Source organism: Oncorhynchus gorbuscha, linkage group LG12 (assembly GCF_021184085.1).
Source record: "Oncorhynchus gorbuscha isolate QuinsamMale2020 ecotype Even-year linkage group LG12, OgorEven_v1.0, whole genome shotgun sequence".
In the NCBI taxonomy this organism is placed as follows: Eukaryota; Metazoa; Chordata; class Actinopteri; order Salmoniformes; family Salmonidae; genus Oncorhynchus; species Oncorhynchus gorbuscha.
Window position 1 is genome coordinate 77,705,983 of NC_060184.1, and position 11,643 is coordinate 77,717,625.

Here is an 11,643-nt window from a genome sequence, read left to right on the forward strand (position 1 = left end):
CGTTCAATGCACTTGTCTTTAATGCAATTACAGCTAGAGTATTTTGTGTTTGTCCATTTCCGACTCGCAGACCATCATTAAAACTCGATTTAAATCCGGTACTGCGTGAGCGTCCATTTACAGCTTTCTTAGTGTAATGATATAGTGTGTGGGGGGGCTCAATAATAGCTTTGGTTCAGTCAAAACACTAACCACGCAAGGACCATACATTCTTCATTCACTGCTGCAAACAAGTCAAGACATTGAAGGTTGAAGTAGCTTATTTATCCATAGGAAAATATTTCCCACACATACTATGAAGCATAGCAGACGCAATTCTTTATTTGAGAAAAAATATATAGTTTTGTTGGAATTATTGGCACCCTTAAAAAGAATGACTGAATAAAATAAAGATAAAGATTTTTCAGCGGCAAACTCACAACTCCTGTGAAAGGCCAAAGAGCCCTATTTTCGTGTCATCTGACCATAGCAGCAGTTCCAATCCAAGTGTCAATGTCATTTATCAAATTCTAGGCGGTGCTACGGTCATGAAACATGAAAATGGAGCCCTTTGGTCACAACCAGTTTGGTGTTTAAAAACAAGCATACTGAGAAAAGTACCCATTACCCTTCCACTGGACCAGGGGCCCTTGTTAAGATCAAAGACATCATGAACTTTACCAAGTACCAGGACATTTTAGCCAAAAATCTGGTTGCCTCTCCCACGAGGCTGACACTTGGCCGCAAGTGGATCTTCCAGCAAGACAATAACCCCAAGCACTAATCAAAATCAAGAAAAAAAAAGGTTAATTGATCACAAAATCAACATTTTACAATGCCCATCTGTCTCCGGACTTGAATTGAAAGAGCAGTCCATGAGTGCATGCGAAGGATATCAAGGATCTGAAAAGACCCCCCCCCCCCCCCGATGTGTTCTCCACTGTCATCAAACATTTTAGAAAAATAATGTGTCGTTATCCTCTCAAGGGGAGGGATTTAGAGTACAAGCAGAGTGCCAATCACTTTGACCCCTATCTTTTCAAGATTGGTTTTACTACTTGTTAAACAACATTTATTTCTCTGAGCAATTGTATTAGTATGAAATAATATAATTTCCCCATTTTTTTGGAGCATACAATTTAGCTGTAATGAGTGCACTGAGAGTCGGGAAGCAAGTTCAAGGAGTGAGTGTTTGACACACTTAAATAAAAGCAACAATGGACACGTAACACAAACAACGCACCGACATGAAAACAGAGTCAATAACACCTGAGAAAAGAACCAAGGGGAGGGACAGATATAGGAGAAGATAATCAAGGAGGTGATGGAGTCCAGGTGAGTGTCATGTCACACAGGTGCGGGAGACGATGGTGACAGGTGTGTGGGATAATCAGAAGCCTGATGACCTAGCGGCCGGAGAGGGAGTATAATTGACAATATATCTTAGTATTTGTATCATTTATTTGAGTATTGTTGTTGCTTTCTTTATCAAGGGTGCCAAACATTATGGACCTGACTGTACAGTATATGAAAACACAGATTTTTAAGGAATATTGCTCCATTTCTGTCATCTGTCCTGATACTTTACATTTTGGACATTTGCTATTGATAATTTGTAACGTGTGCGTGTGCTGGGAGTCAGGAAGCAAGTTCAGGGAGTGCATAATTTAATAAACAAATGAACAAAACAAGTAGCAACGAACAAAGCACAGACAAGAAACAGAAACAATGACACCTTGGGAAGGAACCAAAGGGAGTGAAATAATCAGTGGCTTGCAAAAGTATTCACCCCCTTGGCATTTTTTCTATTTTGTTGCCTTATAATCTGGAATTAAAATAGATATTTTGGGGGTTTGTATCATTTGATTTACACATGAAGATGCAAAATATGTTTCATTGTGAAACAAACGAGAAATAAGACAAAGGACATTTTAAAATTGAGCGTGAATAACCATTCACCCCGCCAAAGTCAATACATTGTAGAGATGCCTTTTGCAGCAATTACAGCTGCAAGTTTCTTGGGGTATGTCTCTAAGCTTGGCACATCTAGCCACTGGGATTTTTGCACATTATTCAAGCAAAACTACTCCAGCTCCTTCAAGTTGGATGGGTTCAGCTGTGTACAGCAATCTTTATGTCATACCACAGATTCTCAATTGGATTGAGGTCTGGGCTTTGACTAGGCCATTCCACGACATTTAAATGTTTCCCCTTAAACCACCCAAGTGTTGCTTTAGAATGCTTAGGTCATTGTCCTGCTGGAAGGTGAACCTCCGTCCCAGTCTCAAATCTCTGGAAGACTGAAACAGGTTTCCTTCAAGAATTTCCCTGTATTTAGCGCCATCCATCATTCCTTCAATTCAGACTAGTTTCCCAATCCCTGGCGATGAAAAACATCCTTATAGCATGATGCTGCCACCACCATACTCCTCCATATTAAATTATTTTAAATTGTTTTGTTTTTTCATTCCTTTCATATACCAATACAGAATGCTATTTCCTGAGAAGGACAAATAAAAGCTTTCTATAGTGTACTTATTCCAGAAATGGCAGCTTTCTGCGCAGCATGATATTTTCATTTAATAAAAGACATGGATAGGGACATGTCTACGGTACACTGAGTGTACAAAACATTAAGAACACCTTCCTAATATTGACTTGTGAAACAGCTAGCTTAGTTAGCGGTGGTGCGCTAAATAGCGTTTCAATCGGTGATGTCACTTGCTCTGAGACCTTGAAGTAGTAGTTCCCCTTGTTGATGTGTGCAGAGGGTCCCTGGTTCGCACCCGGGTATGGGCGAGGGGACGGTCTAAAGTTATACTGTTACACTTGCACAGTTGTTGCAACAGTTTCCTATGTGTATCAGGAATGGTCCACCACCCAAAGGACATCTTGCCAACTTCACACAACTGTGGGAAGTATTGGAGTCAAAATGGGCCAGCATCCCTGTGGACTGCTTTCGACACCTTGTAGAGTCAACATGGGCCAGCATCCCTGTGGAACGCTTTTGACACCTTGTAGAGTCAACATGGGCCAGCATCCCTGTGGATAGCTTTCGACACCTTGTAGAGTCAAAATGGGCCAGCATCCCTGTGGTAAGCTTTCGACACCTTGTAGAGTCAAAATGGGCCAGCATCCCTGTGGTAAGCTTTCGACACCTTGTAGAGTCAACATGGGCCAGCATCCCTGTGGAACACTTTCGACACCTTGTAGAGTCAACATGGGCCAGCATCCCTGTGGTAAGCTCTCGACACCTTGTAGAATCAACATGGGCCAGCATCCCTGTGGTAAGCTTTCGACACCTTGTAGAGTCAACATGGGCCAGCATCCCTGTGGTAAGCTTTCGACACCTCGTAGAGTCCATGCCACGATGAATGGAGGCTGTTCTGAGGGCAAGGGGGGGGTGCAACTCAATATTTGGAAGGTGTTCTTGATGTTTTGTACACTCAGTGTATATTGAGGCAAAAATGACTGACAGTAGCCTACAATTAGAAAAATAGATCTCAATTGAATGTACATTAAAACAAAATCCAATTTCTAACACACTAAAATGACATGCACTGCACAATTATTTAAACTGACACACAGAGAGCAAAACCTTCTTCTCAAGTCTCCAAAAGTCTAAAGACATTTTCTGCTTTACACAAATTTTTTGCAATTCAAAATGGCACTTTTTAAATGCACTGCACACTGTTCTCTGCCTAACACACAACAATCTGACATAAAGACACATGTTTTAAATGCACTGCACACGGTTCTCTGCATAAGACACAACAATCTGACAAAGTCACATGTTTGCCATTTCAAAACACTGCCATTCAAAATGACACCACATGAGCTAATTTTGCCAAACACTTCAATGGTTAATGGTTAGCACTTCAATCAGGAAGTAAGCATTATGAAAAGACCACAGGTGAGCACCTTTTGTTTTACAACAACAATGGAAGCCGTTGCAGAGAGAGGAAGAGGAAGAGGGAGGGTGAGAATGAGAGGGGGAGGAAGAGTGAGAGGTAGGGTTAGGGGTAGAGCTGGTAGAGGAGTTAATGGCTATCGAAGACAACAACTTTCAAATGAAATCAGAGCAACCTTAGTTGATCATGTCATTAACCATGGGCTGACAATGTGAGAGGCTGGACAGAGAGTGAAATCAGAGCAACCTTAGTTGATCATGTCATTAACCATGGGCTGACAATGTGAGAGGCTGGACAGAGAGTGAAATCAGAGCAACCTTAGTTGATCATGTCATTAACCATGGGCTGACAATGTGAGAGGCTGGACAGAGAGTGCAGCCCAACTTGAGCCGTTTCATCCGGACATTGAGACTGGAGTACAGGTATGTAACCAACATTTCTTTCACACTATGTAGTACACCCCATGTCATAGTGTATCAGTTGGGTGACACCTGTTTACTTCATGAATGGTTGATGTCATACACTAACTGCACACATCTCCTGTAGAATTTACTCTACTGTGGGGGAAATATCTTTCGGCTGCATTGTCCAAGCCCTATGTGGGCGAGGCGTTGTGGCCAGACCCAGCTGTGTGGCAAGATGCTGACTAATTCTTTTTCTTGCCTCTTTTTTTTCTACATATTTTTTCTGCACATTTTTTCTGCAATTTTCTTTTTCAGTTTACTGTTTTTTTGTTTTGCATATTTTTGTTTAGTCAGGCTGGGTGGGAAATCGTTTGAACGAGGCTGGGTGGGAAATCGGTTTAGCGAGGCTGGGTGGGAAATCGTTTGAGCGAGGCTGGGTGGGAAATCGGTTGAGCGAGGCTGGGTGGGAAATTGGTTGAGCGAGGCTGGGTGGGAAATCGGTTGAGCGAGGCTGGGTGGGAAATCGGTTGAGCGAGAGTGGGGGGGAAATCGGTTGAGCGAGGCTGGGTGTCTAGAATTTCTAAGCAAACAGCTGGAGGCAGGGCTTTCTCCAATAGAGCTCCATTTTTATGGAATGGTCTGCCTACCCATGTGAGAGACGCAAACTCGGTCTCAACCTTTAAGTCTTTACTGAAGACTCATCTCTTCAGTGGGTCATATGATTGAGTGTAGTCTGGCCCAGGAGTGTGAAGGTGAACAGAAAGGCTCTGGAGCAACGAACCGCCCTTGCTGTCTCTGCCTGGCCGGTTCCCCTCTTTCCACTGGGATTCTCTGCCTCTAACCCTATTACAGGGGCTGAGTCACTGGCTTACTAGGGCTCTTTCATACCGTCCCTAGGAGGGGTGCGTCACTTGGGTGGGTTGAGTCACTGATGTGATCTTCCTGTCTGGGTTGGCGCCCCCCCTTGGGTTTTACGGTGCGGAGATCTTTGTGGGCTATACTCAGCCTTGTCTCAGGATGGTAAGTTGGTGGTTGAAGTTATCCCTCTAGTGGTGTGGGGGCTGTGCTTTGGCAAAGTGGGTGGAGTTATATCCTTCCTGTTTGGCCCTGTCCAGGGGTGTCATCGGATGGGGCCACAGTGTCTCCTGACCCCTCCTGCCTCAGCCTCCAGTATTTATGCTGCAGAAGTTTATGTGTCGGGGGGCTAGGGTCAGTTTGTTATATCTGGAGTACTTCTCTTGTCCTATCCGGTGTCCTGTGTGAATTTAAGTATGCTCTCTCTAATTATCTCTTTCTCTCTTTCTCTCTCTCAGAGGACCTGAGCCCTAGGACCATGCCTTAGGACTACCTGACATAATGACTCCTTGCTGTCCCCAGTCCACCTGGCCATGCTGCTGCTCCAGTTTCAACTGTTCTGCCTGTGATTATTATTATTTTACCATGCTGGTCATTTATGAACCTTTGAACATCTTGGCCATGTTCTGTTATAATCTCCACCTGGCACAGCCGGAAGAGGACTGGCCACCCCACATAGCCTGGTTCCTCTCTAGGTTTCTTCCTAGGTTTTGGCCTTTCTATGGAGTTTTTCCTAGCCACCGTGCTTCTACACCTGCATTGCTTGCTGTTTGGGGTTTTAGGCTGGGTTTCTGTACAGCACTTTGAGATATCAGCTGATGTACGAAGTGCTGTATAAATTAATTTGATTTAATTTGATATGAGTAAATTGGTTAAGCGAGGCGCGGGGACCGATTGAAGGAGGGGGGTGGGGCGACCGTTTGAGCAAAGCATAGACTCCTGCTCTTTGTGTTCTCCTCAGCGGCCGTGTGGAATTCCAACATCTACCGAGAGAGTATAACACATTATAAAGTTGTGACGGGTGCAGTACTAACTAAGCAAAACTAAGCTAATTGGCCATTTGAAACTCAGGAGGTAATTGACGATGTACAATTCATTACAAGAAGACATGGTAAACAGTAGGGGGAACGACTTGATTTTAATCACAAATTACTGTACCTGGGTTGTTGTTGCTGCAGATAGCTACATTTACATTTGAGTCATTTAGCAGACTTTCTTATCCAGAGCCACTACAGTAGTGAGTCAATTAACAGACTCTCTTATCCAGAGATACTACAGTAGTGAGTCATTTAGCACACTCTCTTATCCGGAGACACTACAGTAGTGAGTCATTTAACAGACTCTCTTATCCAGAGACACTACAGTAGTGAGTCATTTAACAGACACTCTTATCCAGAGCCACTACAGCAGTGAGTCATTTAGCAGACTCTCTTATCCAGAGATACTACAGTACTGAGTCATTTAACAGACTCTCTTATCCAGAGCCACTACAGTAGTGAGTCATTAAGCAGACTCTCTTATCCAGAGACACTACAGTAGTGAGTCATTTAACAGACTCTCTTATCCAGAGACACTACAGTTTTGAGTCATTGAACAGACTCTCTTATCCAGAGCCACTACAGTAGTGAGTCATTTAGCAGACTCTCTTATCCAGAGCCACTACAGTAGTGAGTCATTTAACAGGCTCTCTGATCCAGAGCGACTGCAGTAGTGAGTCATTTAACAGACTCTCTTATCTAGAGCCACTACAGTAGTGAGTCATTTACCAGACTCTCTGATCCAGAACCACTACAGTAGTGAGTCATTTAACAGACTCTCTTATCCAGAGACAATACAGTAGTGAGTCATTTAACAGATTCTCTTATCTAGAGCCACTACAGTAGTGAGTCATTTACCAGACTCTCTGATCCAGAACCACTACAGTAGTGAGTCATTTAACAGATTCTCTTATCTAGAGCCACTACAGTAGTGAGTCATTTAACAGACTCTCTGACCCAAAGCGACTTAGGTACACACCTTTAACGAACGTCTTTAGTCAGTCCATTCATCATACACAGACCAAAGCCTTAATTAATAGTGTCAAGGACCAAAAATGTAAGAAATGTCTATGACATCATAGATAATATCCATAGATAGCCAAGATTTGATCAAAGTCAAGAGTGCTTTGTTGTTTAGCTCTTCAGTTCAGAGTATTTTCCCTACAGATTTAAAAAATATACATATATACATTATTTTGATGGTTTCATGTCTTTGTTTCCATTTTGGTATTTCTCTTTATCAAGTTGGATAATACATAGCCTGGTCAAGCACTTGTTTAACTTCCCTTTTCAGTTGTTAAGGCTTCTGCTGTTTTGTATATGTTTTTCTATTGGGGCCAGAACTGTCGGAAACATAATATACATCATTTACATTGCTTATAACACTGCTTACCTTGCATATTACTCTAACCGAGGGAGAGATTCATCGTAGATTAGGTTTATCTGAAGAGCAGCAACCTACCGGTATGTTTTGCCCTGCTTTGGTATAAGCAGTATTCCTTACATTTAAATTGCATCATCAATGACTCAACTGGTGTTACATGTGTCTCAGAAAATGTTTTGGCCACACAAACACACGTTATGCCTAAGTAATGATGATTATAGCGATTCGCTTGTTTCCGGCCTCAGCGAAGGCATTTCCAACATGTATCTTTGTTTTCCCCATGGTATCTCACTCTTGGATAGGAGAATGTCACATTTTATCAGCTAGTAAAGAATTTAACAAGGAAAAACAAAAAAACAAAAAAAAAACATTTTTAACAGCATGTCAGGATTCATAGACTAACTCCAAAACCCATTAAATCTCCTTTTTGAACTTTGCTCAGGACACTAACCTTGACGAGTAGGGTAAGTGGTCAAATCTTGTATGCTGGATGTCACAACAATATTTATGCTCAGCTGCGATTCAAGTCAAGCATGCTGATCTCGTTAGCCACACCGACCTGACTGGGTTTATCATTTGTGTCGGCACTTTAAACATGTTGATTCTCAGTCCATTTCCACCTTAGCCAGGCAGAATTCGTATGTCCTTGATGAAATATGATTAATATTGATTAGGTGAGCGCTCCGTGAGAAAATGTTTTATTTTTTGCTCACTCGGTCAGCATTTCTCAATGAATAAACTTATAATGTTATTAGTGTGAATAATCATGTTGCACACTTCCTTTCATGCCTCTGCGCAATAAGGCATGAAGAGGGTGTGGAATATGGAAAATATACCACGGCTAAGGGCAGTTCTTAGGCACGAAGCAACTAGCCTGTATACAGCCCTTAGCCGTGGTATATTGGCCATATACCATAAACCCCCAGAGGTTCTGTATTGCTATTATAAGCGTATTTAGAGCAGTAAAAATAAATGTTTCGTCATACTCGTGGTATACAGTCTGATATACCACGGCTGTCAGCCAATCAGCATTCAGGGCTCGAACCATCCAGTTTAAAATTCCACAGTTAGTCATGTAAAACCGGGAGTTTACGTGAATGAATATTTCTCAGAACAATAGCACTAACTGCATGTTAAGTAGTTAGGGTCTACTCGGTTGTCATTGGTAACACTTGAAGCTTTGAATACTGTCATAAGGTTGTCAAAATGTAGCGGATATCTGAACAAGACAACGGCCACCGACATTCCATAGTCATGTCACAAAACAGGGTTTCCCAAACTCGGTCCTGGGGCCTACACTGGGATGACGTTCCATAGTCATGTCACAAAACAGGGTTTCCCAAACTCGGTCCTGGGGCCTACACTGGGATGACGTTCCATAGTCATGTCACAAAACAGGGTTTCCCAAACTCGGTCCTGGGGCCTACACTGGGATGACGTTCCATAGTCATGTCACAAAACAGGGTTTCCCAAACTCGGTCCTGGGGCCTACACTGGGATGACGTTCCATAGTCATGTCACAAAACAGGGTTTCCCAAACTCGGTCCTGGGGCCTACACTGGGATGACGCCCCCCCCATCTGTGTAGTGCTACGGCACAAACAAAACGTGTACCCCGGGGGGCTCCCTCCCACCCAGGACTAAGTTTGAGAAACCCTGTCACAAAGCATTGTTGGTAAGCTAGCCAACAAGCTGACCTAGCAAATGGCCTCGAAATAATGGAAAGTTAGTCTACCTGAGATGACATGAACTGTTATGACTGTTTATGACATGTGTTTTAGCACTATTATGATAAGAAATGTGTTATCCTATTAACTTGACAAAAAAAAAACTGATGACAGATAACATCTCCAAAACTCAGATTGTCGATGTTAATGTAGTGTGAATATTATAGATATATATTTTTTAATGCATTTCAGAGTTAACTTGTGGAGTTCATTCTAGGGCTCTGATTGCCGGTAAATATGATCCTATCAACCTGTTGCATGCAGGGCATTCGGAAGGTATTCAGACCCCTTGACATTTTTCCACAATTTGTTATATTAGTCTTTTTCTAAAATTGATTATAATAATTAATTTCAGCAAAATACCCCATAATGACAATGCGAAAACAGGTTTGCAAATGGTTGCAAATGTGCTAAAAATAGAAATACCATATTCACACCCTTTGCTATGAGACTTGAAATTGAGCTCATAGCAAAAATGGATCATCCTTGATATGTTTCTACAACTTGATTGGAGTTCACCGGTGGTAAATTCAATAGAAGTTACATGATTTGGAAAGGCACACACCTGTCTATATGAAGGTCCCACAGTTGACAGTGTATGGTAGAGCAAAAACCAAGCCATGAGGTCGAAGGAATTGTCCGTAGAGCTCTGAGACAGGATTGTGTCGAGGCACAGATCTGGGGAATGGTACCACAAAAATGACTGCAGCACTGAAGGTCACCAAGAACACAGTGGCCTCCATCATTCTTAAATGGAAGAAGTTTGGAACCACCGAGACTCTTACTAGAGCTGGCCGCCCCGGAAAAACTGAGCAATCGGGGGAGAAGGACCTTGGTCAGGGAGGTGACCAAGAACCCGATGGTCACTCTGACAGAGCTCCGGAGTTCCTTTGTGGCGATTGGAGAACTTTCCATAAGGAACCATCTCTGCAGTACTCCACCAATCAGGCCTTTATGGTAGAGTGGCCTGACGGAAGCCTCTCCTTAGTAAAAGGCACATGACAGCCCGCTTAATTTTCGCCAAAAGGCACCTAAAGGACTCTCAGACCATGAGAAACAATATTTGTTTTTGGTCTGATGAAACCAAGATTGAACTCTTTGGCTAGAATGCCAAGTGTCACATCTGGAGGAAACCTGGCACCATCCCTACAGTGAAGCATGGTGCAGGCTGCATCATCCAGCGGGGATGTTTTTCAGTGGTAGGGACTGGAAGACAAGTCAGGATCGAGGAAAAGATGAACAGAGTAAAGTACAGAGAGATCCTTGATGAAAACCTGCTCCACAGCATTCAAAACCTCAGACTGGGGTGAATGTTCACCTTACAATAGGACAATGACCCTAAGCACACAGCCAAGACAACGCAGGAGTGGCTTCGGGACAAGCCTCTGGATGTTCTTCAGTGGCCTAGCCAGAACCCGATCCAACATCTCTGGAGAGTCCTGAAAATAGCTGTGTAGTGACGCTCCCCATCAAACCTGACAGAGCTTAGATCTGCAAATAAGAATTGGAGAAACTCCCCAAATACAGGTGTGCCAAGCTTGTAACGTCATACCCAGGAAGACCCATGGCTGTAATCGCTGCCAACGGTGCTCCAACAAAGTACAGAAAGTGTCAAAAGTCATAGGATCTTAATACTTTCTGAATGCATTGAATATACAGTGATGAACCCACCACACACAATATACAGGCACCCAAAACTGCATGTCACTTTGACTGTGGACAGGATGCACTTTTGCTTTTTTCTCACTGGCAGGAAATGGCTGGTTTATGCTAATGAAACAGCCAGGGGTGAGAGTGGAGTCGAGCTGCAGTCAAAGTTTGTGTGGGCGAAGCTTCTTGCTTGTGTCACTCGCTGCATTCGAATATCCTCCTTTCCCTCTCTTTTTGTGTACACATAATTTAAATTGAGAGCGATGCGTGTTTTGAAAAACCAGTTCAAATTCAGCAGACAAGCTATTTCATTGCTTAATATGCTGTTTTGACACAGCCATGGCTGTAGTCAACTTTCTGCATGTAGACTATTCAGTCTGCGTCATCTGTGGCAACAGATTCACAAAATGTCCTAAATCACAGAATCTCTCAAACGCCCTGTCAAATCAAGTCATTTGTGATCTTTGTCACTTGACATTTGACATGCATAGAGCTGTACATAACATGTCAGTAGAATGTTTAATAGAGGAGGAAACGCTAAATAATCTGGATAATTTTAGGCTAGTGAAGTTGGTACAGTCAGCAACAACCCGGGGCTTCCGAGTGGCACATCAGTCTAAGGCAGTGCATCTCAGTGCTTGAGGCGTCACTACAGACCCTGGTTTGATTCCAGGCTGTATCACAACCGGCAGTGCTT